Source organism: Mirounga angustirostris, unplaced genomic scaffold (assembly GCF_029215605.1).
Source record: "Mirounga angustirostris isolate CCGP_5_RB_7025 unplaced genomic scaffold, mMirAng1.0.hap1 SCAF_9, whole genome shotgun sequence".
Taxonomy (NCBI): domain Eukaryota; kingdom Metazoa; phylum Chordata; class Mammalia; order Carnivora; family Phocidae; genus Mirounga; species Mirounga angustirostris.
Window position 1 is genome coordinate 80,629,076 of NW_026991717.1, and position 13,880 is coordinate 80,642,955.

The 13,880-nt window shown below is 38.1% G+C and overlaps 1 protein-coding gene across 4 annotated transcripts in view; it reads left to right on the plus strand.

Annotated features, from left to right (window-relative positions):
* The window catches only part of NUBPL (NUBP iron-sulfur cluster assembly factor, mitochondrial), a 283,831-nt gene that overhangs the window by 218,623 nt on the left and 51,328 nt on the right, over window positions 1-13,880 (plus strand). Inside the window, exon 13 of one of the 4 annotated variants that reach the window (XM_064570932.1) lies at window positions 47-235. The exons of the other annotated variants lie outside the window; for them this stretch is intronic. The gene's annotated coding sequence lies outside the window, so the exon portion shown is untranslated. The remainder of the gene's footprint in view (window positions 1-46; window positions 236-13,880) is intronic. 4 annotated transcript variants of the gene reach the window in all.

Consider the following 13,880-nt stretch of genomic DNA (forward strand, 5'->3'; position numbering starts at 1 on the left):
AAGTAAAAACCAAGTTCATGTTTTATTTACCACTTTTTAAATAAAGCACTAGGTTCAAGAGAGGCTGTAGAGGGAAAATCAAGAATAGGAAAAGAAATCAATGCACAAAGCGTATATCTGCACTAAACATTGAAATTGGAAGAGAGACAGCAATGGACAATGGTATGCAAAAAAATAAGAGCTTGGATGTGAGTCCACCTGTTGCCACGTGCTGCTGCCTCTGTCACCTTTGCAGGTAATTAATACAGTTCTCTGATGCTACCTGAATCAAACCTAGAAAGCTCAGATTCTGGGATGTGATTGGGATTGTGCAATCTGAAACTTTTTTTTTTTTTAAAGATTTTATTTATTTATTTGACAGAGAGAGAGATAGCGAGAGCAGGAACACAAGCAGGGGGAGTGGGAGAGGGAGAAGCAGGCTTCCTGCCGAGCAGAGAGCCTGATGTGGGACTCGATCCCAGGACCCTGGGATCATGACCTGAGCCGAAGGCAGACGCTTAACGACTGAGCCACCCAGGCACCCTTAAAAGGAAAATAGAACCTGCAGTTCCACAGAAAAGTGCAATTTGTTTCATTCAAGATGTAGCTAACCACTGAGTATAGGAAGAAATTTTCCTGACCTTTTAAGAGACTATTGCTCAGATGGTCTTTGGTTTTTTAAGACTGCTTGTCAAGGTGAAGATTTGTTTTGGTTTCCTTTGAAGCTGCCAATATGAAGAGAGAGAAGTGGGGTGAGGAGTGGATTGCAAAAGCTTGAAGGCTGAGAGCTTAGTCAACTTCCAGACCATAGACACGGAGGTCAGTGTGGCTGGACTGGAGCTGAGGAGAGGTGAGCTGGAAAGGTGCAAAGGGCCATGTGAAGGTGACTTTCTCTGCAGATGATAAGGAGCCACTGGAAAATGTTAGCAGGCAGCCCTGCCTATCTCCTGATGCCTTGGCTCACAGTCTTCTCTTTGTTCCAGTCCCCATGGTCACAGAGTGCACTGCTTCCATGTGCAGCTCTTGAGCCCCAAAGGCGTTTTCACTTTCCACATTCTCTTCCTTCAGCCCTCTGACTTTGTTCTCATTTACATCCACTCTGCATCTGAAATCTGAAACTCTCTGAACTCTGGGTGTAGTAACTTAACTGTCCTCCTGTTCTCATGTTCCCTTACCCTCTCTAAAGTTGCTTTTCTGGACTTCCAATACCTTTATTGGACTCTTGACTCAGTCCTTCCCCTCTCTCTGGACTTACCTCCTGGATTAGTTAGGATTCTCCAGAGAAACTGAACTAATAGGGTGTGAGTATGTATAGGTAGGTAGAAAGGTGGATGTAGCTATGTCTACTTATCTATTTATTGATTCAGAGATTACTTATGTATCTATTTATTATTGAAGTTATCAATTGAAATACAGTATTAGTTTGAGATGTACAATATAGTGACACTACAAAATACCATGGTAAGTATAGTTACCATCTGTCATCATACAAAGTTATTACAGTATTATTTACTATATTCCAAGCTACACTTTATATCCCCATGACTTACTTATTTTATTAACTGGAAGTTTGTACCTCTTAATCCCCTTTACCAATTTCCCTATCCTCTATCCCCTCTGGCAATCACTAGTTCTCTGTATTTAAGAATTTGTTTCTGTTTTGTTTAGCATAATACCCTTTAGGTCCATTCATGTTGTTTCAAATGGCAAGATGTCATTCTTTTTTTATGGCCAAATAATATTTCATTGTGTATATATACTACATTTCTTTATCCATTCATCCATTGATGGATACTTCAGTTGCTTCCATATCTTGGCTATTGTAAATAATGCTGCTATGAACATAGGGGTGCATATATCTTTTTGGTTAGTGTTTTTATTTTCTTTGGTAAATACCTACAAGTGGAATTGCTGAATTGTATGGTATTTCTGTTTTTAATTTTTGAGGAACCTCATACTGTTTTCCGTGGTGGGTATACCAATTTACATTCTTACCATCATTATACAAGTGTTCCCTTTTCTTTGCATCCTTTGCCAACACTTGTTATTACTTGTGTTTTGATCCTAGAAATTGTGACAGTATGAAGTGATATCTCATTGTGGTTTTGATTAGCATTTCCCCAATGATTAGTCATATTGAGCATCTTTTCACGTGTCTGTTGACCATCTCACCGTCATCTTTGGAAAAATGTTTAGTCAGGTCCTCTGACCATTTTAATCGGATTGTTTGTTTTTTGGTGTTGAGTTGTATGGGTTCTTTATATATTTTACATATTAACCCCATCAGATACGCCATTTGCAAATATCTTCTCCCATTCAGCAGATTGCCTTTTTGTTCTGTTGATGGTCTCCTTTGCTGTGCAAAAGCTTTTTAAATTTATGTAGTTCCAATAGTTTATTTTTGCTTTTGTTTTCCTTGTATGAAGAGATGGGTCCAAAAAAATATTGCTAAGACCAATGTCCCAAGAGTTTACTGCATATGTTTTCATTTACGAGTTTTATGGTTTCAGGTTTTACATTTAGGTCTTTAATCCATTTTGAGTTTATTTTTGTATATCATATAAGAAAATGGTTGATTTTCATTCTTTGGCATGTAGCTATTATTTCCCCAACACCATTTATTGAAGAAAACTCTCTTTTTCCCATTGTATGTTCTTTTCTCCTTTGTCAGGTTAATTGACCATATGAGCATGAATTTATTTCTGGGCTGTCTGTTCTGTTCCATTGATCTATGTATCAGTTTTTATGCCAGTACCATACTGATTTGGTTACTACAGCTTTGTAGTATAATTTGAAATCTGGGAGTGTGATACCTCCGGCTTTGTTCTTCTTTTTCAAAGTTGCTTTGACTATTTGGGGTCTTTTATGGTTCCATACCAATTTTAGGATTATTTGTTCTATTCTTTGAAAAAGCTCTTGATACTTTGATACGGATTTTATTGAATCTGTAGATTGCTTTGGGTAATGGACATTTTAACAATATTAATTCTTCCAATCCATGAGTGTGGTATATCTTTCCATTTATTTATGTCATCTTCAATTTCTTTCATCAGTGTCTTTTAGTTTTCAGAGTACAGGTTTTTCACCTCCTGGGTTAAATTTATTTCTAGGTATTTTATTCTTTTTTTATACAATTGTAAATGGGATCATTTTCTTGATTTCTGTTTACTAGTTTATTAGTGTATAGAAACAGATTTCTGTATATAAGTTTTGTATCCTCCAACTTTACTGAATTCATTTATTCTAACTTTGTTGTTGTTGTTGGAGCCTTAATGGTTTTCTATATATAGTATCATGTCATCTGCAAATAGTGACAGTTTTACTTCTTCGTTACCAATTCAGATGTCCTTGCCTTCTCTTCCCTCCTCCCCCCTCCCCTCCCATTCCTTTCTCTTTTCTTTATTTTCTTTCCTTGTCTGATTGCTGTGGTTATGACTTCGAGTATTATGTTGCATAAAAGTGGTGAGAGTGGATATCCTTGCCTTGTTTCTGATCTTAGAGGAAAAGCTTTCAGCTTTTCACCATTGAAGATGAAGTTAGCTATGGGTTTGACATATATGGCCTTTACTATGTTGAGTTGTGTTCTCTCTGTACCAACATTGTTTAGAGGTTTTTTTCCTTATCATGAATGAATGTTGGATTTTGTCAAGTGCTTTTTCTGCATCTCTTGAGATGATTGATTTTATCCTTCATTTTGTTAATGTGGTATATCATGTTGATTGATTTTCATGGAGAGAGATATATTTTAAGGAATTGGCTCACACAGTTATGGAGGCAGGTGAATCCAAAATCTGTAGGGTAGGTTGGCAGGATGCAGACTCATGGAAGATCTGATGTTGTGATTCAAGTCAAAAGACTGTCAGGCTGGAGACCAGGAAAGAGCTGATGTGATTCAAGTCCAAAAGCTATTTGTTGCCAGGATTCCTTTCTTGCTTAGGGAGGTCAGTCTTTTCTTGTATTCATGTCTTTAATCAATTGAGAGGCCTACCCACATTATGGAGGACAGTCTGCTTTACTCAAAATTTATTTATTTATTTATTTATTTATTTTATATTTTTTAATGAGTTGTAAGGCAGTGATTCCTCATATCTTAACATTACAGCTCTCCTTTATTTTTTTTTTTTCAAATTTTTATTTAAATTCTAGTTAACATGTAGTGTAATATGTTTTCAGGAGTAGAATTTAGTGATTCATCACTTACATTTAATACCCAGTGCTCATCCCGATCAAAATTCCAATGACATTTTTCAAAGTGCTGGAACAAACAATCCTAAAATTTGTATGGAATCAGAAAAGACCCCGAATCGCCAAGGAGATGTTGAAAAAGAAAAACAAAGCTGGGGGCATCACGTTGCCCGATTTCAAGCTATATTACAAAGCCGTGATCACCAAGACAGCATGGTACTGGCACAAAAACAGACATACAGACCAATGGAACAGAATAGAGAACCCAGATATGGACCCTCAACTCTATGGTCAAATAATCTTTGACAAAGCAGGAAAAAACATGCAATGGAAAAAAGACAGTCTCTTCAATAAATCATGCTGGGAAAATTGGACAGCCACATGCAGAAGAATGAAACTCGACCATTCTCTAACACCATTCACAAAGATAAACTCATAAGTGGATGAAAGACCTCAATGTGAGACAGGAATCCATCAAAATCCTAGAGGAGAACATAGGCAGTAACCTCTTTGACATCGGCCACAGCAACTTCTTTCAAGATACATCTCCAAAAGCTAGTGAAACAAAAGCAAAAATGAACTTTTGGGACTTCATCAAGATAAAAAGCTTCTGCACAGCAAAGGAAACAGTCAACAAAACAAAACAAAGAGGCAGCCCACAGAATGGGAGAAGATATTTGCAAATGACACTACAGATAAAGGGCTGGTATCCAAAATCTATAAAGAACTTCTCAAACTCAACACCCAAAAAACAAATAATCAAGTCAAAAAGTGGGCAGAAGAGATGAACAGACACTTCTCTGAAGAAGACATACAAATGGCTAACAGACACATGAAAAAATGTTCATCATCATTAGCCATCAGGGCAATCCAAATCAAAACCACACTGAGATACCACCTTACACCAGTTAGAATGGCCAAAATGGACAGGGAAAGAAACAACAAATGTTGGAGAGGTTGTGGAGAAAGGGGAACTAACCCTTTAAAAACCCTCTCACAGAAACATCCAGAATGATGTTTATCTAAATATCTGGGTGCCACAGCCCAACCAAGTTAAAACATAAAAGTAACCATCACACCTTCCTGTCTTCTCTAACCATGAATGTGTCTGTTGGCTTCTCCCTTACTCCCTTACCTTGTTGTGTAACTATCACACCTGCTTTGTTAATGGTAAAGTTTGTATCACTCCTGCAATCTGCTTCCTCTACTCCTGAAACTGTTCAGCAACACTGAAGAAAACCACACACCTGGATATAATGGCACTACAAGATAGTGGTCTCCAGCTTTAGGGAGGTCCTCAGGGCTGCTTGGGTGTGTGTCCCTGGCCAATTCCCTCTCCATTCCCACAGAGACTCTTTTAGACCTCTACAGTTCTAGAGACTCCCTTACACATCCCTGTCTCTTTCTCTCTCAGCAGATGAACTTACCTATTACTGTGTAGTGAAAATTGTGGGTTTTAAACATGAACCACCTCAACTTGCTGCTCTTCCTCCCTGTCTGAACCATCTGAATAATCTTGGCCTGCCCACATATGAGAATGTTGGAAGCAGATTAGGGGCCAACAAGCATATACATTTTGTCTTCAGAATTCATCCAGGGTGACTGTGCCTCTAACCCCCTACCCAGGACTCTTTGAAGGTCATGACCACCTGCTTTCTGATTTCACCTGCCCCCTCCATGGTAGTCCATTCCATCTTTCAACTTGCCTCACCTACTAAATGCCCACTTTGAACTCCTCTCTCTGATGTAACAACTCAGGGTGGTGAATCCAAATAGGATTTAGAAATGGTAGGACATGGTATCTGGATGTGGTTGGACAGATGGTACCAGTCATGGAGACATGGCAATAGGAAGAGGAACAGGGTGTTTTAGAAGGAAGATGATAAATGAGTTTGGCCACAGTAAGTCTCAGGTGCCTATGGAACATGTATAACCACTATGACCTCATAAAGGGTTTTTATTAGGCCTGACTTATTCCCTCCCTCCAGGCCATGTGAGTTCATTTTTTATCTTATAGTTCACTAAAATAAAAGGAACGATGTTGATCACCTAAGCCTAGTTGTTTAAACAAGAGGGGATTTATTATGTGTAACTGAAAAGACCCTTGTTACAGCAGGAATACCTTGCATACATCAAAGAGAGGTCCCAGCACATGCCAGCATCAGCAGTCTGTCAGTCTCTGTACTGTAATCTTTTGCCATCTTTGCCTAACTGTGGATTGTCTGAAGTTCATCCCAGACCCTGGTGAGCTTATAGGGAGTAACTCTAAAGTTATCCACCACCAGTTTTATTGTTTGGGTCAAGTGTGTAGTCTCTGCAGAATTATTAAATCAGGCTCCTCAAAAAGACCTCTGTCTGTTTATTCATCAGTTCCTCTAAGCATGTCATATAATTGCCATCAAGGGGGGAGGGTGGTGAGGACAGTCCTAATTGCACTGCAGGCGTTTGGGAGGGTCTGGAATTGTCAGCTGCTATTTGCAGCATTGGTTGGCGTTAGAAACAGGCATGAAAGAAAACACATGCTGAGACATCTCTTGAGTCTATCTCTAGACTGAGAACCTGGCTCATTCCCACATAAAGACCCACTTTTTTTTTTTTTTTTAAGACCCACTTTTAAAAGGCTATTTTGTGTTCATGATGGCAAATGCCAAGGGTGTGTGTGTGTGCGAGTATGTGTGTTTGTGCATGTGTGCACTTGAATGTTGAGCCTTTGAAACAAGCCTTGTAGACCTCTATACCATTAGAGTGTTAGTATCAGGAAGGCAGTTCTGTGTCTGGCTGGAATCTCAGAAAGGAGGCTGGGCTGCAGACAGAGTTTTGGGAGTCATTATATGCCAGTGGAAGTTGAAACATTTTGTTCTTTCTTAGATATCTTTTACATCCTTCAACTCCCAGATTCCTTAATTCCAGCATTAGAAATTTATATTCTCCTTAACTATACAAAAAATCAGCAGACGTGTAACTCTTTAAAATAAAGATTGTGATTTTTTTTTTCCCCTGTCATCACACAGTTGTAAACACCGCTGGTGTAGGGTCTAAATAATCGTGTTAGTAGAAAAATAAAGGGAGAAAACATTGTAAAATTTTAAAAGAAGAACATTCAAAACTATTTTTATTAATTTCAGAAAGATTGGAGAGTGAAGACAGATCCTCTTAATGTCTTACAAGAATGAAATCCTTGAAGGGTTTATAATCACCGAAAAGGTATCAATAGAATGTATAGAAAAATGGACAAATCAGTTGTTCTACTTCTTAAATACTGAAGCACATCTAACGGTGCACCCAAGTACAGAATTACAGAGGAGCGGATGAATGAATGAATGAAAGAACGAACGAATGAGTCAGTAAATTCTCCTTGGGAGTAAGTTAAGCTCATTGGGATATCCCTTATCTTCCTCGACCTACTTACAAGTCAATGGATGATGTGCCTTTAGTACCTGAGGGTCTCCCACTACTCCTAAACCAAAAGTAAAAAAAGGATAGATTCAATGTCCCTATTAATTTATTAATTAACTTTGCATTATTTCATCAGGTGCCGCCAAGAAATTGCTGTCAGTCGGTCACTTTTCTTTTTCTTCTTCTCTAATGTACAGAGCGGCTCCAAATAATACATGCTTTTCGTTCATTTCTCTGTGTCAAATCTGCAGGAAAGGTGGCGTCCCAGGGCCAGGGGACCAGTCTTCCAAGATTGGTGGCGGTAGATCTTACACTGATGAAACCAAACATGTTTTGCTGAGAATATTGATAAAACCATTCATTTTTACTGAGGGCTGTTCACACTGATAGATGGTCAAAAACAAGAAGCAAAATAAATATGGATGATCCTGGTATTACTGCCTCTGACACTTTTCTTATTACTTTAATATTTTTCTATACAGTCTACATGTGTGGATGAGTGCCAGACTGCATTTAATTTTCCTATGCCTCCTGGAATTGTGGTTGTGAGTTTTATGTACTAATTCCTAAAGGAAAAGATATTTTTCTATATGAAGATGTGGGGCTTCACCTTGACAATATGATTGCTGCTTTCTAAATCTGTTAAACTTTAACAGATGTGTGTCTAATGAGATAAGCAGATTAATTGAAATATAGAATTATTAAAATCTTCCTAAAACAAAATTTTTATAATTCCCTGCCTTAATAAATTATATTCAGTATAGTCTATTTACCTTCCTTTGATTAATCTGGATTTTGTCATGCTTCAGGCTATAAATAATCATTTCTGCTTCTACTGTAATATGTATGCATATATAGAAGGAGAAAGCAAGTCCCCTCTCTTTATTTCTAGGATGTAGCCTCAGAATTGCATTTAAAACAACAACTAAAATCCTTTCCGTCCATTTGTTTTCTTTGGGTTGCCTCTTTAACCCACAAGCTAACTGAGTACTGCCCCAAATTCAGTTTCATTGGGAATTTAGTTATTTGAGGTTTTAAAATCACTCTTAATCCTTTTTTTCCAACTTCAATTGGAAGTCATACATTTTTATAAGGTATGTTTAAGTTGCTGACTAAGTCAAACAAATGAATGTCTCCTGAGTTTTATAGAAAGCAAGCATTTTAAAACAAAATCCTAAGTTAGATGACCTGAGATGGGAATTTATCTGCTGGTTGAATGCTATAACCATCCCCAGCCTTTCTCCTAACTCTTCATTCATTGTTCAGGCAATGAATATTTATTGAGTATTTACAACTTGTCAGACAGTGTAAAATGCTGGGGAACACAGAGATGACAAGTCACAATCTTGCCTTCATTATACTTAAAGCCTAGTGGGGCATTAGACAGGGATTCTCTCTTCTGCATCACTGGCTGATAGAATACAATCAAGGCTAGATTTCAAGTTAATTGTTCTCAGTCAATAAAAAAAACAAAATTTTAGCATCCTTCTTGAAAAATTAAAGCTTTCTCCCAGCAAAAGTTTGCAAGAGGCTTCAACAAACAATAGTACTACATCAATGGTTTTCAAACTCTAGCGTGCCTGGAATTACTGGAGGGCTTATTAAAACACAGATTGCTGGGCTCTGGACCAGAGATTCTGATTCAGTAGGTCTGGGGTTGGAGATGGGGGTGGATGGGGGGATTTGCATTTCTAAGAAGTCCCCAGGTGATACACAGGCTGCTGCTTTGGGGACTACACTTTGAGAAGCACTGGTCAGAAGTATTTTGTTTCTCAAAAGACCCTCCCTCTGGCAATGACGATGATGATGATGTTGATGTTAATAATAATAGCCCACACATAGTGAGCTCTTGTGGAGTGACAGGGATCTTGCCCTTGACATCCATCATTACATTCAGTTCTCACAACAACTTAATGAAATAGTTGTGATTACTATCCTCATTCTACAAGTTAAGGAAATAAATATTTGGAGAGGTTAATTGATTTGCTCAATGTCGCAGAGCTAGTCAGGGACAAAAGCTAGGATGTGAATTTAAATCTTTTTGATACATGTCTGTGGTTTCAACCACAGGGCTCTTCTGCTTTCCTATGATGCCCAGCACATCTGGGTAATCACAGTCTTCTTGGGAGACACCTGTGGGCATCTGTTGGACCTATATCCATATGCACCCACACCTAGGGATTCTGAATAGATGACTTTAGGTTCTCAAAGGCATCAGGAGATAGCAGAACTTCCTTTAGTAATCTATTCTAGTGGCTAATAAGTTTTTTGTGATGGGAAAAAATTTTTAATTGGATAAAATCCTTCTTTTTTACCAATTTTTAAAAGCCATTCAACCATCGAGAATTAGATAACCATAGCACAGTACACCTAGTTGAGTTGACCCTATCTTTAGATGAAATAGGATTTGACAGTGAGGGTTGGAACTGGGTCTGCCGCTTTATCTAGAAGGTCATATACCCCCTTTCCAATCCTCATCCACTTGCAATCCATTTAAAAGGTGTCTGTGAAATTAATTTGAGCTTTTTTGACCTGAGTTAAAGTACTTTTTGCCTATCTCCTGACATAAAAATAGTAATGATTCACTATATTAATTAAGAGTTCTGTCAGGAAGACTCAGTGATCTTACCCACAAGGTGAGGAAAATCAGAGAATGTGCTGGTGGCTCATCAGCATCCTGGGAAGGGCCATCTTGCTTCCTGGTTAGACATTTTCATTGGGGAATTGATCCCATCTCCTGACCTTACAGCAGATTCTTCTTCCACCTACAGAGGATGCGGAGTCCTTTCAGATGGATTATTATTGTAATAATATAATATTATTATTATAAAATAAAACACAGCTACAGAAGGCAACACAAAGCAATTATTATATGGCAATGAGTTATTCTGAGTGAACATTCTTGAAACTGCTAAGTCAAGAAATAGAACTTTGTCACCCGCCATGATGGCTAATTTTATGTGTCAACTTGACTGGGCTAAGGGATGTCCAGATAGCTGGTAAAACAGTACTCCTGGCTATATCTGTGAGGGTGCCTCTGGAAGAGATTAATAGTTGAATCAGGCTAGGGATTCCCAGGCCTTCAGACTTGGACTGGATTACACCATTGTGTTTCCTGGTTCTCCAGCTTGCACATGGCAGATTATGGGACTTCTTGGCCTCCACAGTCATGTGAGCCAATTCCTGTAATAAATATCCTCTTACATCTATATATATCCTGTTGGTTTCCTGGAGAACCCTGGCAGTATACCCACCCAGAAGTTCCACCTTCCCCACAAAAGTAACCATATCCTGACTTTATTTTTTAAATTAACATATAATGTATTATTTGTTTCAGGGGTACAGGTCTGTGATTCATCAGTCTTACACAATTCACAGCGCTCACCATAGCACATACCCTCCCCAATGTCTTATCACCCAGCCACCCCATCCCTCCCCCTTCCACTCCAGCAACCCTCAGTATGTTTCCTGAGATTAAGAGTCTCTTATGGTTTGTCTCCCTCTCTGGTTTCGTCTTGTTTCATTTTTCCCTCCCTTTGCCTATGATCCTATGCCTTGTTTCTCAGATTCCTCGTATCAGTGAGATCATATCATATCCTGACTTTTTATTGTAATCACTTTGCTTCATTGTTATAGTGTTATTCTGCCTATGTGCATCCTTAGCACTATAGTTTAGTCTTGCTCATTTTTAAAATTTGATTACCTTTAAGTTTCTTCTAACTTATAAAATCCCTCTCCATCCCTTTCTTTGTCTTTAAATTTATGTGGAAGAATCCAGGCCATTTGACCTTTAGAGTTTCTCCAAGTCTGGATTTGGCTGATGGCAGCCTCTTAGTGCTGTACAACATGTTGCCCTGTCCTCTTATTTCTTAAAAATTGGCAACCCCAAATTGGCACCCCAAACTGAGGCTATTCTTACTCTATAATTTCTTTCCCATTTATTAGTTAGAATACATTTATGAAGAGATACTTCGTTTACTGTTGATTAATCAGTGGTAAAGCTCATGTAGAGAGAGAAGGATAAATGCTTGATTCTTTCCCTTTATTTGCTAATTCTCAGGAACTAGTACTTCAGAGGTGACTAATACCTTTTTTACAAAATAATTTAAGAACTCATGGATTTAGGGCACCTGGGTGGCTCAGTCGGTTAAGCGCCTGCCTTTGGCTCAGGTCATGATCTCAGGGTCCTGGGATCAAACCCCACGTTGGGCTCTCTGCTCAGTGGGGAGCCTGCTTCCCCCTCTCCCTCTCTGCTGCTCCCCCTGCTTGTGCTCTCTCTCTCTCTGTCCAATAAATAAAATCTTAAAAAAAAAAAAAGAACTTATGGATTTAGATATACTTATAGGTTTAAATACATTACATTTATTATCATTACTGAAGCTCAAATGATCACATATTTGGTCAGTGGAAGCCTCTTCAAGGTGGCTCCTGAGTCCTTTTAACATGACCCAAGTAGTGATCAATAGCTTCCTTGCTCTCTGGTATGACAAGATGTTCTAGCTTGCCCTGTATACTTCCTGTGTCATGCCTGGAATCTACCATTTGTCTAATAAGGTTTTTTTATTGAGAAATTATATTTTAAAATCATATGTGGTGTTAGGGATGCTCATACTGGATCAATCTTCTGTTTCTAGTCCTTAAAGTGGACAGAGCTTGAAAAAGATAAATGTGTGTAGACACACACACATATCTGTGCATATATTTTGCATCTGCTCTTTCCCCCAGTTATTAATAGTTGTACCTTGTCTAATTGTTTAGACAAATAGTTTCTTGACCCTTATGTCATCTTTGGCCCACAGGCAAAGTATCCAATGTCAAAGTCGCCCTAGTCATCTTGGTTGTCTGAAGCTCATTCCTCAGGAAGCGTTCTTGGGAATAATATTTCTTGTGTCCTTGTATGTTGATAAGTTTGTGCCTTTTGTACTTGAAAACAAGTTTTACTGGATATCAAATCCTTGGCTCCTTCTTTCTTTGTGTACCTTAAATATGTTACAACATTTCCTTCTAGGAAAAAGCATTGCTGTGGAAAAAAACTAATGGCAATCTAATTTTCCTTCCCTTATAATTCACTTGTTCTTTTTCTATATGCCCAAGCAATTTTTCCTTCCTGTCCCTTCCCAATATGGCTTGGTAGTGGTCATTCTGGGTTGATATTCATAGTGTGTGTGTTTTTTTTTTCAGTAATATATATATATTGTATGTGTATGGTTTTAGAAAAGTTTCATATATATAGTTTTATATATATATGTAGTTTTAGAAAAGTTTTTCTTAAGTTATAGTTTTTAGTATTTGTTCTATTCCTTTTGGTTTTTCTTCTACAAGGACTCTTATCAATACATTCAAGCTCCTTTGCTTATCTTTAATATTACTCATTTCTCTTGATTTTTTTTTCAAGATTTTATTTATTTATTTGACAGAGAAAGAGGCAGCAAGAGAGGGAACACAAGCAGGGGGAGTGGGAGAGGAAAGAAGTAGGTTTCCCGCTGATCAGGGAGCCCGATGAAGGGGTTGAGATCATGACCTGAGCTGAAGGCAGAAGCTTAATGACTGAGCCCCCCAGATGACCCTCTCTTGAATCTTTTAAAAGATTTCTTTCTTCATTACTTTTTGATTAAGAGATTTCTCTTTTGCACATTTAGTTTCTCTTAGGGTATTATCTGTTATGTATATTCGCTCTTACATTCCTTCATGTTTACTCTCCATTCCTGAAATGAAGTTTTATTTCTAATTTGTATTTGTCATCTCATTTCCAAGTTTTTCTAATTTTGATTTTTTTCAAGTCTTCTATCATTTTCTTAATGTCTTTGAACTCACTGTGAAGTATTAGATTACAGTTTTGGTTCTGTATTGTGGATGTATCTTTCTGGCATGCTTTCTTTGCCTGTGGGATGCTATTCAGTTCCTTATTTTCTTTTTCCTTATAATAACTTTGTATGGTATATGCTTTGATACTTTTCTATAGCACATTTCTTAGTGAAATTGGTTTTTCTGAACTTTAGAATGAGGCAGGGGTTTGATGAAACATTTCTTACTTCACAGAGCCCCCTCTCTTGTTTTAGTGTTGTGTTCAAATATATGACAGCTTTCTTTCTCAGCTTTCTTGACTCTGTTTCCCTCCTCCACTTTGGTCTGAACTTTCTCTTTCCTTTGTCTCCATGTCCCTATTCTGCCTGGTTTTCATTGCACTCCCATCAGTTTCTCTGCAGTCTGAGCCCCATCCTAGAAGGGAGCCCTGATTTCACAGGGTCCCCTTCAGTCCCTCTTACTGCAGGCCACTTGAGTTCACTTGCTATTGGCAAGAGCTCAACTGCCCAGTTTCA